The sequence below is a fragment of the Pieris napi genome, chromosome 9, assembly GCF_905475465.1.
Source record: "Pieris napi chromosome 9, ilPieNapi1.2, whole genome shotgun sequence".
NCBI classification, from domain to species: domain Eukaryota; kingdom Metazoa; phylum Arthropoda; class Insecta; order Lepidoptera; family Pieridae; genus Pieris; species Pieris napi.
In genome coordinates this window covers 11049579-11065123 of record NC_062242.1, presented here as the reverse complement: position 1 = coordinate 11065123, position 15545 = coordinate 11049579, and the positions used below count along the sequence as shown (strand labels likewise).

Below are 15545 nucleotides of genomic sequence, written 5' to 3'. Positions count from 1 at the left end.
GCCATGTTGAGACATGCTTTCAAGGGCAAACATCGTGACCGGCAAGTCCCAAAAATCTACGACATGTGTCAGGCACAGGCTGATCAACTACGTGTTTAAAAAATAATAATCAAAGACACAACCAATCCGAGGACAATTAATATAGTGTTGAAGCACCCCTGGCTATTATAAAAACTCGAATGTAACAATTCCACTTACAATTTCTATTACTTTATTTGTAAACTTTAAAGATCTAGCAGCAGTGTTACATATGGTATTGGCATCAATTAATTAATTATATAATAGTTAGAAATCATTACTTAACCGATAAAAATGCGATATTATTATTAGCAATTGTAGTCGAGGTTTGAGTGAGTGAGATTAGAGTAAGAAACCGTCATCAGTTCGTTCTTCGCTGACTTCAATCAGCCTACGTCCTGCCCTTCAGGCGAGCCCAAGCCGAGGTCCGAGCCTCGCAGGAGACGCCCTTGTGCTAGTCTTGGGAAAAGCCCATTTAAAAAAGAACTACGCTCTTCAAAACCACCGTAGCGGAGGTGTAAAAGCCCTTCACTCCAAGAGTGAGATTCCATAAATATATTCTGATTAAGTATTCAGTGGAGCGTTGCGCATATGTAGGACCGAGTTGGGTCTAAGTGGTTGTAATTAAAAAGTGTGATCGGTGCCTTGATTCTTCATAAGTTAAAGTATTGTTTGTATTGATAACATACAATTGTATGTTAACTATTCCTGTCTTTTGTGCTTGCACTTCACCCACATCACCAACTAATAATGATGTCAATGGCGACGATATTTCTCCGATATATATGAGATTTATAAGTGATACCTACTTGTTTTGTTTCAGTGCCTAGGCTACCAAGGGAAAGCGTCGGTGTGTTTTAGAATAATAATTAATTGTCTACATTATAATAAGAACAAATATTTTTATGGCTTATTTTATTTAACATAAACACTATCATTTACCTTAAAGTGAGGTGTTTCAAATTAATTATTTAATAAGTCAATAGAAATATAAAAATTTAATGTACATATGTAAAAAGAATTTACAATATTCTTAACCTACTTAATAGTAATCACAACTAAAAATGGATAAATACAAAACTAAATGTGAAATGTTTGGTACCTATGGCAGTTTTTTCTCGCTGTATTACGATAAGCAACGAAAGCATCAAGATGGTCATCTCAGAGCTGCCTTGCGATTCTGTAACTCACTTTTCGAATTCTCGCAGCGGTTTTCGCACCGGCGGTTGCACTTAAATCAGTCGTAAAGCAGTCATTTTATGATTTGGCATTCTGATAAAGAGGGAGCTTGTAGTTTATTGTTTTCGAAAAGTGAGTTACAGAATCGCAAGGCAGCTCTGAGATGACCATCCATTAGGCGCCAACTTAAATTTAAATTAATCTGAGAACTGAAACCCCAAATCCTGTTATTTAATTAGATATTATATTATGTTCACTTAAAATTACACTTCACAGTGCTACGGGCCGTACTGTTCAGCTGGGGTAAGGATTAAACAAAATTAATAATTTTAGCCTTACATACAAAAAAATCTACGGATATTTTTATTGACATTTTAATAATATACTTGTATATTTCAGACAAGGGGTGAAAGCTCTACATCATTGGTAACTACTTAGCAAAATAATTTCGGAAATTATCGGTATTACGGTTTAAAATTACATGATATCCTAACTTTGAATTTATAACGGGTGGCGCAAAAGTACTGGCACTAAAGAAAATTTGTTTATTTTTTTATATGCCGATAGTTTTCATTCTGTTGTTGAAAATTGTGTAGTGAACAAATGTAAAATAAAGATGGACCGTTTTCCCCAAGAACGAGGAATAATCGTGTCAATGTACAAACGGAATAATTCATAAGTGATAAGCAAGATCACCCGATCTGACGAGTCCAGACTTCTTTCTATGGGGTTTTCGAAATCTCGGGTGTATGTGAACAAGCCACAGACTCTCGCAGCTCTAAAATAAAACATTCATCAAGAAATAAGGAACATATCTCAGGAAGTATTACGGCAAGTTATGCAAAATATCATAAATAGGGCTCAAATGTACATCAACTCTGGAGGTCACCATTTAAAAGACATCATCTTTAAATCCTAATGGTTTCGAAATTTAATGGCACAAATATGCATTTAAAAAAACCTAAATCTAGTTTTCTAATTTTGAAAAAATGTTATAGCGGAACCAAATAGGGTCTTTACTTTTAGGCAACCCAGTATATTAAATATATAAATTCATATTGTATAATATTACATTAATTAATTAACTTGTATATTTACTTGTATCACTATTTCAGTGTGACGGCGGAGAATGCAACGCTGTGGTAAGTTATAACCGTATTATATATAAAAACTAGCTGCCACCGCCTTTTTAGTTTGATATGCCATCCCAGAGCTGTTCGGTTTTCCGGAATGAAAACTTTTTAGGTTCTTCTGTGATTTTTTCTCTATATAAACCAAATAAAAAATAGGGGTTGATCGTAGAGGGTAGATCAAAATTAAGGGTTGTATGTATTTTTTTTTGGACTGGACACCCCTTATCATTTAGGGGTTTGAAAGATAGTAGCTAGTTTATGTGTCTTAGAATATTAGTTATAACTGTTTTATAAACAAGGAATTAATTTATTTAAACTTTCAGTGCTTTGAGAAGAAATGCAATTCGGAGGTAATATTTAAAATACTATTCATTTATATATTTATATTACTTAAAATTCTCTGGAAACCCGTAGTGTTAGAGAAACGTGTGATGACCATTTTTATTTAAAAATAATGATTTTCATTCATACATTACAACAATGGCCTATAGCGGTCTAATTGATCATATATTTTCATGTTTTTCAGCCTATAAAAATGACGCACGAAACAATCTAAGGATCTAATCTTTATTACAAGTTTTGACACAAATATCGTCCCTCGAAATATATTTTCGTACCTCAGGTTACTTCTGACTCCCTACGCCCTAACTCCTCCCTTGCAATTGTGTCGTGCTGTCTTGCATCTGTTAATACTTTATATAACTTTGCAAATACTCGAGTAATTAATATAACAACGTCAATAAACTCTGAACTCTAAATTGTTTGTCAACTTGACTTGCACTAAACTATGAAAAAACTGAATTACTAGTTCAAGAATAATTTAACCATTTTTCATTTCCACAATGCACTTACACTGGTGATCCCGCTTTTCTGTTGAAATTTTTCCTAAATATGCTATCCTCACGGAGCCCGAGACCTTTCCAACGAATGCAAAACCGTGGAAATCGGTTCGTGCGTTCTGGAGTTATAGCGCCAGGAAGGAAAACCCGACTTATTTTTATATAGTAGATTTTACAATTGTTTAGTTACAATTTCATTAAACCGTTGGAAGAGCGGAGTACCCTGATGTATAGGTCTCCCTAGACTTAGTTCAGGAACTCCAATATATACTAACACAATGTAACTTGGTATTGAATTAAAAAAAAATTGTATTTGAACTTGTTGGCGGTCTCTCGCTGGCCACACTGAATAGCCTAAATTACTCAAGGTATCTATTGTAATAAAATTGCGTTTAGTTTTTGTAATAGTATTTACACAAACAAAAAAAAGGGTGCGTGTACTTATATACGCGCGTAAGAAGTTATACTTCTTTGACATTATTAAAAATAGTTTTTGATTGCATGCAAATAATTAATTACAATTAAATAATCAAAGACTGGAAAATGAGTCATTACGTATATAGTCAATAAAGTTCAGTTTGCATTTGAAAAATTAAAAATATTTATTATTATTCTCTTACATTAAGTGTAACATAAATTCTATTATTATTCGAATGTTGTTTTTAAATTATGTCCAATGCCGTAGCATCTTCCGTGGGCAACTTCATTCTGTTAATTTTGTGTCACGGTGCGTGCGCATCGTAAAATTTCACTCTCATCAATTTTTCATAACGCGCCTAAAGAAGTAAAACTTCAAAAATCAACTTGTATCTGTCCACAGAAATGACACATTTGAAATGTTTTTAATTTCAGTGTAGCGGCGGAATATGTAAATCTCTTGTAAGTAATATATCCAATCCATCATAATCCATCAGCCTTCACATCACTACAGAGCTCTATAATTTAAAATTCGAGTCGTAAAAGTCGTTTATTCTATGGAGCAGGTGCATTTCCTATTCCGTTTTAAGCAAATGGACCAATTTAAAGTTACGTAGAAAGAAAAATAAGTGTCTTTGAAAGAGCTAGAGTACGCCAAGAATTCTCGATTGTGATGCTCATAAAATTGTTACATGGCAAGGACAGTAATTCGGCAGTAGGTACTTCAATACCTGATTTTAGTTCATGTGCCCACAGCTAGGACTTAGAAGAATCATACTATGATTCGGTGTATTTAATTAACGAATTACATAGGTTAAAGAACCTTTTTCATTGTCCGTGGAGTGAACTGGCAAAAGTTCTATTATTATTTAGTGCCTATAGTTGTTAATTTCTTATATTTTTTATTATGTTATTTTGGTTTTCCCAATTAATTTCGTATGTTTGCTTTTTTGTTTCGTTTCGTAAATTTTATTCACTTATTGTGCACTCTTGTCAATTAAGTTAGTTTGAAGTTGTCATCGGAAACACTGACTTTCAGTTTAATAAACTAAAGAATTTCTAATTTCCATATCTGTTTCAAGATTTTTTTTAATTGGCAGGTGATCAGCTGTATGTCTGTCACAGGCCGTTGATTTTAAGGGCTAACTCTTACTCATTAAGAATTACTACCTACTTACTTACTTCTCCTTACTTTACTTATTAAAAATAACTTTATTCATATAGGTAAACAAATACACTTATGAAAGTCGACAGAAAATATGTTAAATTGATTCTAAATTTACATTTACTACCAGTTCGCAAGTGAAGGTCGTAGATCGGGCAAGAAGAACTGGCAATAAACTCTCCGCTACTCTTTTTAATCGCTAAGTTTTGAGTCATACAAACTGTTTGAACTGGAGCAAATCAAGGATTAGGATTATTTAAATAATCGTCAATTTATAAGCTTTGAATTTATTAAGTGATAATTCTCTAATTGCACTTGGGAGTTTGTCTAGTCTAGTCCGATTTGCTCTCAATATTTTCCTTCACCGTAAGAGCGAGGATTGTACACATTAAAATATATTTAAATATGCTGTGCCATGATTCCAACGGACGACCTTAGGATTGAAAGACGCTCACAGTAGAGGCCTAGTAGAGGCCAACACTGCTCTCATATGCCGTTTACTTACAAAAAAAAAGCATTTTTCTTTATATAGAACTCTTTTCGGTCAATTTAGCTACTTATAACGATTTTATGAAATAAAAATTCATAAATCGTATACTAATAATTATATTGGTTCATTAATACTTTTCAAATTGAATAGTGTATTAATTGCAGAATCGTTAATTTGATTTTCAGTGCGAAGGGGATGTTTGCAATTCAACGGTAATGTAATGTTTTACGTATCGTATTCATAAACTATAAGGTAATTAGAGTAAACTCGTAATAGCTGTTTAAGTATTACGATAATGAATTGAGGTAAATTGTACCTAGAGACGTCCATTAACAGTAACATAAGCTTGAATATAGTGTGGAGGAAGGATGGCGTACCTACTGTTTCTCCTTAATAGAGGATTCTCAACTATTTTCACCAGTGACTGGCCGGCCCAAAGACCTCAGTAAATAAGATCGCGAAGTTGTATATGTCGCAGCCAGCTAGCTTAATTAGCCGTTTAACCAACAGCCTAGCCTCTAAACTAAACAGCGTCGTTTAAATAGCGGCCTAAAAGATATTGATCCAGCTGATTAAACAGCTAGGCAAATGACATGGATCAATGACTTGCCTAGCCTGTTGACTGTTAATTTAAATGTAGTTCCACTTTCTGCCACCTGGCGGCTAGCGTCGAAACTCTTCAAACTGTCAATATGGTGTCGGCAAACCACAAGTTTAATGAAAAACAACAAGTATAATGGAAGAGTGTTGTGACAATAATAATGTGAATTTAGCTGTTACTGACTCGAGCAATTGAATTTTTAAATAAATGGTTTTTTGTCAGGTGTTTCATCTTTTTTTTCATTTTCTGTCACATGGTCACTATCGTACGAATGGCCTAAGAATTTGTCAGCCAGCTTATTAATTGTTGTAACAAACGCTACGGCTAAATATCTTTCAGGCCGCTAGTTAAACGGCGCTGTTTAGTTAAAAGGCTAGGCTGTTATTTTTACGGCTGATTAAGCTAGTAGGCGGCGACATATATAGCCTTAGCGGCCGGAATAACTTTTTAACGTTAGCGCTTTTCAAGGTTTGGCATCTTCGTAGTGATTCATAAACGCAGATTGTAGGTTTCACTACAATATGTTGAAAAATTTATATTATTTAAATTTGTATTGTAAAATCGTAGTTGAGTTGCACTGTTGGTTACTGTAAGTTGGTTGTTAGTCTCTTAACGACAGATATCAGAAATACCAGTGCTGTCTGTATCTTCTAATAAATAAACTTTATTACCACACAAAAATAGCCATTAAACTAAAAACAATGATTTATTTTATGAGAGCAATAGCTGGCTCAGCTTAGTATGCAAATTGATGTAGTTTTCTCAATATCCGTGGCGCTGATCTTGCAACTTGGAATCGCGTGGTTCAAAAACTTAACAACATCGCTATCGCAATTGGGCTTACAGAGTACCGGGTCTGGCTTAGATTCTAAATAACAATTTGAAATATACAGGCGTGTCACCTATTTGAATGTAACAAATAAAATTTACCACGATTTACTAATTATACTTAAAAGTACGTTCAACTGGGGTGGACTTTAAATAAAGTAAATACACATTACTATTTTAAGTTAGACTATATTTTATCAGCTTACAGTAAAAGTCAAGGGAAATAGCCACAGAAATGTGTCTGTCCGTACCTCAGTATCTAATAATTAACCTGTATTTAATAAACGTTGATGAAACACTACATTTGTCCATTTGTAATTTTTTTGTTTAATATTTGTATGATCTCTTGTATATGTCATGTTTGCTTGTCACATTAAAAAAATTATATTGTGGTTCTTTTACCAATGTATCGATGTGCCGAGCGTTGCCAAGCTTTTATCAAAAAAAAATGTTGGTATGTTCGACAACACACTTGCACTGTGATATATGAAAAAAGTGAATTTTTCATTTTCTTTCCTCCAACTTCGATTTTGTTCCCTTTTGTTGGCGCCTGATATATTGTACCGGTGACACCAGAGCTGCCCTGCGATTCTGTAACTCACTTTCGGACTCACACAGCAGTTTTCGCATCGGCGGTCGCTCTCAAATCAGTCGTGAAGCAATCATTTTATGATTTGGTATTCTGATAAACAATAAACTATAAGCTCCCACCTTTTCAGAGTGTGTGAGTTCGAAAAGTGAGTTACAGAATCGCAGGGCTGGTGCTTTCCTCGCTCAACGAATAAGTATCGCAATACAGCGAGGAAGTGCTGCCAGCGTTACAGGTACACTTGCACAGGGACCAAACTTTTTAAATTTGTTTTAATTTTCTTTTTATTAATTTTTAATTATTATTATTACTATAAAAGTTAAGAAAAATATTTGAATTAAATTTAATTAGGTCTATTTCCATATTTAATATAAGCGGCATAAGTGATGATATATATAATATAATAGTCACTTATAAATTATATAAAAATTAAAAAAGTATGTATTATCACATAATTAGTTTATTAATATACTCCGTTTCGGTCGGTTAATCTGTCACCCGAACGAACTTTCTCGCCATAGAACAGTATGCGGGACGACCAAAACGTCACCATATTCTAGCAGTAGCTCTAGGCAGCAGATGAGTAGATCCAATGGGAAGCCACTCCACATGACAGCACCACAGTTTCGCTTATAGCTAGAAGGATTGCAAATAACCGCATAAGAAAAAGAATATTATACAAGTAATAAAGGTCCTATTTTAGAAGTCAGAGAATATAGAAGAGAACGTTGAACTTTTATTTGAATTTTGCGTTACATTTTAAATTCTAAGAAAATTTGTTGTGCATGAAATTCTGTTGATTAAAACATATAACATTCGTTTCAGTGTTCGGGCGGTGTTTGTGCTTCACTAGTAAGTTTTTATGACTGTTTCATTTTATTTATTTATAAATTCTAAAACAACGTGTATGCTTAAAATTATACAAGAAAATGTGACCACAAATTTTACACACATACACATCAATTATATTAGAACATTAGCAAGCTAGCAAGGGACAAAATTATACAGACAACCGCAAAAAAAAATAGCTAGATATAATATTATGATTTTTATTGCCAAGAACTGCCATAGTGGAAAATATTCTTATTATTGTTGTGCGCTGTTCTTCAGCGGGCCATAGACGGACCGCATGTTGCAGTCAAGAACGACTGCAACATGCGGTTTGCTCAGGAACTGCTCGAGCGGTCCGTGTATTGCGGATATGAATTTAGTATGGAAACTGCAGATCGCCGTGCGGCGACCGCATATTTCAATCGGTCTTGACTGCAACATGCGGTTCGTCTATGGCCCGCTTTATTCGTGTGTGGTATTTTTGTCATTTATATCCAGCCTTCACCTCAATACAAATGTTAAAATGCGAAATCAATACGTTATATATTTACATTCCATCGTATGCAATATCTTCTTATTGGTGAAATACCTTCATAATTAGTTTAACACCGAGAACTCACAAGAGTTGCATTGTCCATTCAGTTCAGAAAAAAATATATTTTCTATGGAATTAGTGATTGTAATGGTAGATTAAGCTAACCAAAATAAATATTGTAGGGCGATAATTGGTAATTAAAAGAAAATATTTTTAAAAGACACGAAAGTCAGTTATGTATAACATCGCAATAATTATTATTTTTGTTTTTTTTTTATTTTTAGTGTGAAGGGAAACAGTGTCAGTCAAAGGTAAGATTTGTTTAACACTTATTTTTTATAAATTTACTAGCTGCCCCCGCGAACTTCGTTTCTCCTTAATGTGATTTTACTTAGCCTACCTTTTTAGTACATAACAACATGGAACATTTTGCTATAAGGTTTTTCACTTATAATACTAATTTTTCCGACCCAAATGTCGGCCAATAGAATTGCACCATGAGACGAAATGTACAGTTAACAAATAAGAATTTCATAATGAATAAAACAACTACTTAATACTTTTCTTGAAGCAACGACCAGAGAAAATTTTCACAAAAAATTATCAGTATAATACCATGTAGGTTGTACCACGTGACGTCGAATGGTGCAATTCTATTGGCCGATATTTGGGTCGGAAAAATAATCTGTGATATTTCTCTATATATACCTCAGAGTTCAAGTTATAAGATTTTAATTAAGAAATAAAAAATAGGGGTTGATCGTAGAGGGGTGACAATTAAGGGTTGGTTAGAATATGTATTTTTGTATGCGGGATCATAAAAAAATAAAAAGTTGGTCTAAAAAAAATTTAGGGGTGGGACCGCCCTTTACATTAGGAGGATGAAAAATAGATCGTAGCCGATTCTCAAACTCACTGAATATGCATAAAAAATTTCAAAAGAATCGGTCAAACCGTTTCGGAGGAGTATGGGAACGAACATTGTGACACGAGAATTTTATATATTAGATATCTGCGCAAACATCGCATTTCGATTTATAGCAATATTTGTATTAAATATTTCGTGTATTTATCATAAATTGCCTCGTTGACTACATTCATCAACTGTTGTTTAACATAACCACATATTATATTATTTCCAGTGTGAAGGTGGTTTTTGTGTGTCTGATGTAAGTTTTAAAAGCATATTTAAATAGATAACAGAATGGATCTCGCAATCCTTCTTGACATAAGAGTTATGTAATACGATGATTTATTAAAAAGTTGTTTCTTTCATAGACAAAAGGGGATAATACTATATCCGAGGTAAGTGTTTAGATTTTAAACTAGCTACTTATTTAGGAATCCAACGGCAGGCTAGCAGCTATTCTTGTAAAGTGTAATACACATATTGGTGTCTCTGTGCATGTAGGAGAGAGAGTATGTGTGAATATTTTCTCAGTATTTTATTTTGAAGATATTGTTTTTAATAACGTCAGTAAGAAAAAGAATTTGTCTGAAATTCTATTTATTTAGGGCGGGCAGTTCACACAAAAAGCAATCTTTACTAACAGCAACTAATCTATAGTTTGAAAAGAGATTTTCGGTTCTACGTCTAGGGACAGAAAATTTAGGGTCTACATTTTCTATATCAATACTAGCAGATCCGACAGAAGATGTTCTGTCCATTCGAAAACTCAATTTTTTTAATCAAAATCTGTCCAGCCGTTTAGAAGTTTAATTACGAACACATGCACTGAAGATTTATATATATGTATACCAGCTGTTTAGTTTCTGTATAGATAAGTTATAGATACGGACTAAAGCGCCATCTGCTGGGCTGATTTGAATCTAAGCCATCCAGGGCGACACCCAAACGCATACAAAATAATCATTCAAATCTAGGAGTTAAGAGACATACGTACGGTATAATTATACATATAAAGATACATTAATTGATATTCAAAGACAGGTCAGCGATAAAGACAAAACATAATAGCTATTTCACTCTTATGAGTAGTAAACTTTAAACTGTAACAACTTAGAGTCCTTTAAGAAAAGAACGTACCAATTTTAAAAAGACAACCATTTTGCCCTTTGTTATATAAAAAACATCGCATAAGTAAGTCTGATACAACATTCCTTGTTATTAAAATCATCTAAATAAACCGCCTTGATAATATTGTCAATTCTAGGAAACTCGAAGATGTAATATCAGGCTTACCTACTATTTGTCTGAATAATCTTTTCAATTATTTTACAGTGCAAAGGTGGGACTTGTAATGCGGAAGTAAGTGCGACCTTCTAGTCTCTTCTATCGAAACGAACGTAATTCTCTAATTAAATCTTCTTTTTCATCATTTATCTTCTGCGTCGTAATTTAGCTACTTCTATATTAGTTGTGACTTATTAACCATTGGATTAGCTTTTACATGTTTGTTTGAATCAGATATTATTATTGTAAGATTTTACTTTATTTCCTTACATTTTTAATTTACTGTACTATGAGTTGGATGTGCAAAGGGAAAGAGAAATCCATAGGTTCACGATTCGAGCACACGCCAGTGTAGAAAGACGTGGGAAAAGTCCAATCACGCGGCGTATAAAGTTACTTAATTTTTGTCAAAATTTTTATTTTTGTATTAACATTTTAGAAGACCATTTCTCAAATTTACCTCTTTTACAGGCTAAAGGAAATTATTCGGTCGCTTCCGTAAGTTTATTTGTTTAAAATGGAAAAATTTCATTAGTTTATTAAATAAACTCTATTATTAGTAATCAATAACTAGTACTAGTAATCAATCTTATTCTTACAGTGCGAAGGAAATGTATGCCAAGCGAAAGTATGTGTAAATTTTATTACATTGTTAGAAAAAAAATTCTAAAGAATTTATTTTTACAATACCGTGCCAATGAAATGAAAATAGTAAATTACTTTAAAACTCGCTCAGATCTCAAATTTTACCATATTCAGAGGATAAAGGATCCTCTTTATTATATTTTCTAAATCAGGCATTAACGTGTTTAGGTAAATAAAACAAAGAAAAATGTGTAGCGTAAGAGTCAAAGGTTTTTGATTTTGGGCGTTAGTATATAGGGTAGAAGATAGTACTAAAATACTATCTCTGTGCTGGAAAATAATTTGTTTTACCACTTTCATTGGCATGGTATTAAATTTATAACTTTGCTTATATTTCAGTGTAAAGGCACGGATTGTAATGCTATGGTTTGTATTTTATATCATCAGTGTAATAGACTCTCTTAACAGTATTCTTTCGTCTCTTTCGGTCAAATTGTGTTTATCATGCGACGAAAAAAGACAGATATATGCTTAAAAAACAGTGCAAATGATGATGCACTTTTCGGTCCCGTTCCGTCACGATCCGTAAAGGCCGATTTACATTATCTTAGTGTTTAGGAGAGTGCTTTAGGATAGTACTTTAGTTGAAACATGTAAACTCTACTTGCTTTAGAAAACGCTACGCTAAAGAACTTGCCTTTCAAGTTGTACTAAAGCACTCTCCTAAACACTAAGATAATGTAAATCGGCCCTTACGTCAGTATTTGAGAGAAAGACACACTATATATTATAAGAATACGTATTAAAACATCTAGGAATCAAACAATTACATGAAACAGATGTTTCATGATCATTTGTCAATCTAGGTGTAGTAGGTGATCAGCCTCTTATGTCTGACACACGCCGTCGACTTTTTGGGTCTAAGTCAAGCCGGTTTGCTCACGATATTTTACTTCACCGTTCGAGGGAATGTTAAATGCGCACATAGAAAGAAAGTCCATTGGTGCATAGATGGGGATTGAACCTACGACATCAGGGATGAGAGCTGAAGCCACTAGGCCAACACTACTCAAACAGGTTATAAGACCCAAAAATATATATTACCTTTTTCCGTGGTTACAATTTGATAATATTGAATTTTCAGTGTACTGGAAAGTCTTGCATGGCGAAGGTGATCTCCTATTTTATTCTATATATTTATTATATATTGCTATTATTGTGAATTCGTATAAAAATAACTTTATTATATAAATTTTAGTGCTCTGGAAACAATTGCAAAACATCTGTAAGTTTTTCTCTGTGTGTCGGTTTAATATATCTGTTTCTCTCTATTCTATTCTATTAATTGAGGAAGATAATAATATTTTAGTTGTCATACTGTAGGTGATCTACCGTCTTTGACTGATACCTTTGATTGTGTCTATGGTCCATTTATTCATTCCAGTATGTGTTAATTTCTTTTACATAAAGAACCATCTTCAGAATATTCTATTCAGACGATTTGTGTGTGAGCTGATGCGTGTTGTGTTCAGATTATAGAGAACCACTAAGTCTATGAAAAATAAAATAAATAAAGGCTCAAGAAAACAATAAACTTATAAATCCAATGGCTAACTGCTCAGCGATCTCTTCCAAGCAACCCGATAGAACCTCAAAACAGAGACTTTGACGGCTCATTGGTCTAGTGGTTAGTACTGCGGGTCCCGGGTTCGATCCCCGGCTGAGACAAACATCGATGTGATGAGCATTTGGTGTTGTGCTTAGGTCTTGGGTGTTTGAATATGTATTTATATGTATATCTATCTATATATGTATGTATATCCGTTGCCTAGTACCCATAACACAAGCTTCACCAGCTTAGCATGGGACTAGGTCAATTGGTGTGAATTGTCCTTTAAAAAAAAAAGAGAAGTCTATAAAACGTTACAAATATGAATTGCGCACTACAATGGTGCAATGGTAGAAGTATCCCCGTCTTTTACTAATCAAATTAATTTTTTTTCTACATTAGGTAGAGTTTGTATTATGCTATTTACTACTACTTCAAAACGCTTATAATTATTTTCAGAAGTAGGTAAATGAGTAATCACTAGACTGATTCCTTATTAACTTTTCATTATTATTTTTTTTTAATGTTTCCTTTATTAGTTTAGTTTTTGTTCCTGTTTAGTTTCGTTTTCTTTACAAGTATATGTAATACATGTATTTTTGCACTTTTTGCCTTTTATGTAATTTAATACATTTTCTTTTTTTCTTTTCTCACAGTAGTTGCCTGGAAGAGATCGCTCGAAAGCGATAAGGCCGCCAGTTGCCTTTCCTTTACTTGTAATTTTGTTAAATTTTTATATCATAAAGCAACAAAGTGTAAATAAATAAAAAATAAATTATTAGATGACACGGACACAGCTGAACATCCACTAACGTTGAAAAATATTTATCCACAGTGTGATGGGTTATACTGCATCCACAAGTCCTACAACACACCAGATCTCATGATGCAATACCCATCTCTACGGGCCCCAGTTGTGAAAGTGGAACTCACTTTCGAAGTTGACGAATAAACAACAATAAAATATATTTTTTTCATTTATTAAAGAGACACGTGAATAGTTTAGGATTACAGTAAAATACTTAACATTTATGTCAGAATGCTCTTTTAAAGAGTACGAATACAGCCTTGCGATTCTGTAACTCACTTTTCGAACTCACACAGCGGTTTCCGCAGCGGCGGTCGCGCTCAAATCAGTCGTGAAGCAGTCATTTTACATTTTACATTCTGATAAGGAGGGAACTTGTAGTTTATTGTTTATCAGAACGCCAAATCGTAAAATGACTGCTTCACGACTGATTTGAGCGCGACCGCCGCTGCGAAAACGGCCGTGTGAGTTCGAAAAGTGAGTTACAGAATCGCAAGGCTGGCATTACATTAAATAGTTAGTGGAGAATCTTCAGAGGATCCACGCGCCACTATGTGGAACCAGCCGCCCACTGAAGTATTTCCGAACCAATTCGACTTAGGGTTCTTCAAGAAAAGAGCGTGGCAATTCTTAAAAGGCCGGCCGCAAAATAAAAAAATTGTGAAGTGGTTAATATAACTTTTAAAATACTGTGGCTTCTCAACGAACAGAATTCCTCGGAGGAGTTCAGTCGTTCCGTGAAGCCTGTGAATTTCCCGGGAAACTTCTGGAAGCCTGGCTTGATTAGCCAGGACTTTTCCCACAACGTAAAGTACATCTAAGTGCGGACCGAGTCCACACTACATACATACCTTTATAAAATATACCATTAATTATAATATAATTACTAAGTATTTTGACGACTCATTGGTCTAGTGGTTAGTACCCCTGATTGCGAATCCATGGGTCCCGGGTTCGATCCCCGGCTGAGACGAACATCGATGTGATGAGCATTTGGTGTTGTGCTTAGGTCTTGGTCTTGGGTGTTTAAATATGTATTTATATCTATCTATCTATATTATGTATGTATATCCTTAGCATGGGACTCGGACAATTGGTGTGAATTGTCTAAAAAAAAAAAGTAAACATATGCATATATGTTACAAAGTTTTGCAAGTCTTCACTTTAGCTCTACGTGAAACAAAATACCTAGATCTAAGTTACGAAAGTTAAACTGCGCAACGCCCACACATTTTGTGTTAAGTGATGATTATTCAGAACTTAAGCAACGTTAAGCTATAAGCCAGATATACACATGACGAAATGATACATAAAAAAACAGTGTTAATGTTAGATATCACTATGCACTGATAGTAGAACAGTCTATCAACACATATAGGGCCTCATACTTTTATTGGCCGGTAAGAGCTTCGCTGTCATGGATATTAGTATTGCCAGTAAATAAAAATTAACCATTATAAGTGGAATAATTTGAAGTCATGCAGGCTAACTTAATAATTTATTGAAATGTCTTAATAAAACAATGTATACTAGTATCTAGAAAATACAGTTCTAGGCTTAAATAAATGTGACACAAACTTAAGAACAACTGATAAGGTTGGTGTTGTTACTTGTAGGTACTATTAATATACATGGCAATTAAAAAGAGTGGCGAAGAGTTTATTGCTAGTTCTTCTCTTCCGTTCTACGCCCTTGATTTGAGAACTGGCACTAAATGTAAAATG

General features: G+C 33.9%; 1 long non-coding RNA gene across 1 annotated transcript; it reads left to right on the top strand.

The window, feature by feature from the left end:
* The first annotated feature begins 9903 nt into the window (after positions 1-9903).
* On the top strand, positions 9904-13974 carry LOC125052718. The gene is made up of 8 exons (XR_007117479.1): positions 9904-9930; positions 10868-10894; positions 11291-11317; positions 11421-11447; positions 11804-11830; positions 12549-12575; positions 12663-12689; positions 13849-13974. It is a non-coding gene; the product is annotated as an uncharacterized LOC125052718 (long non-coding RNA).
* Positions 13975-15545: the final 1571 nt, after the last annotated feature.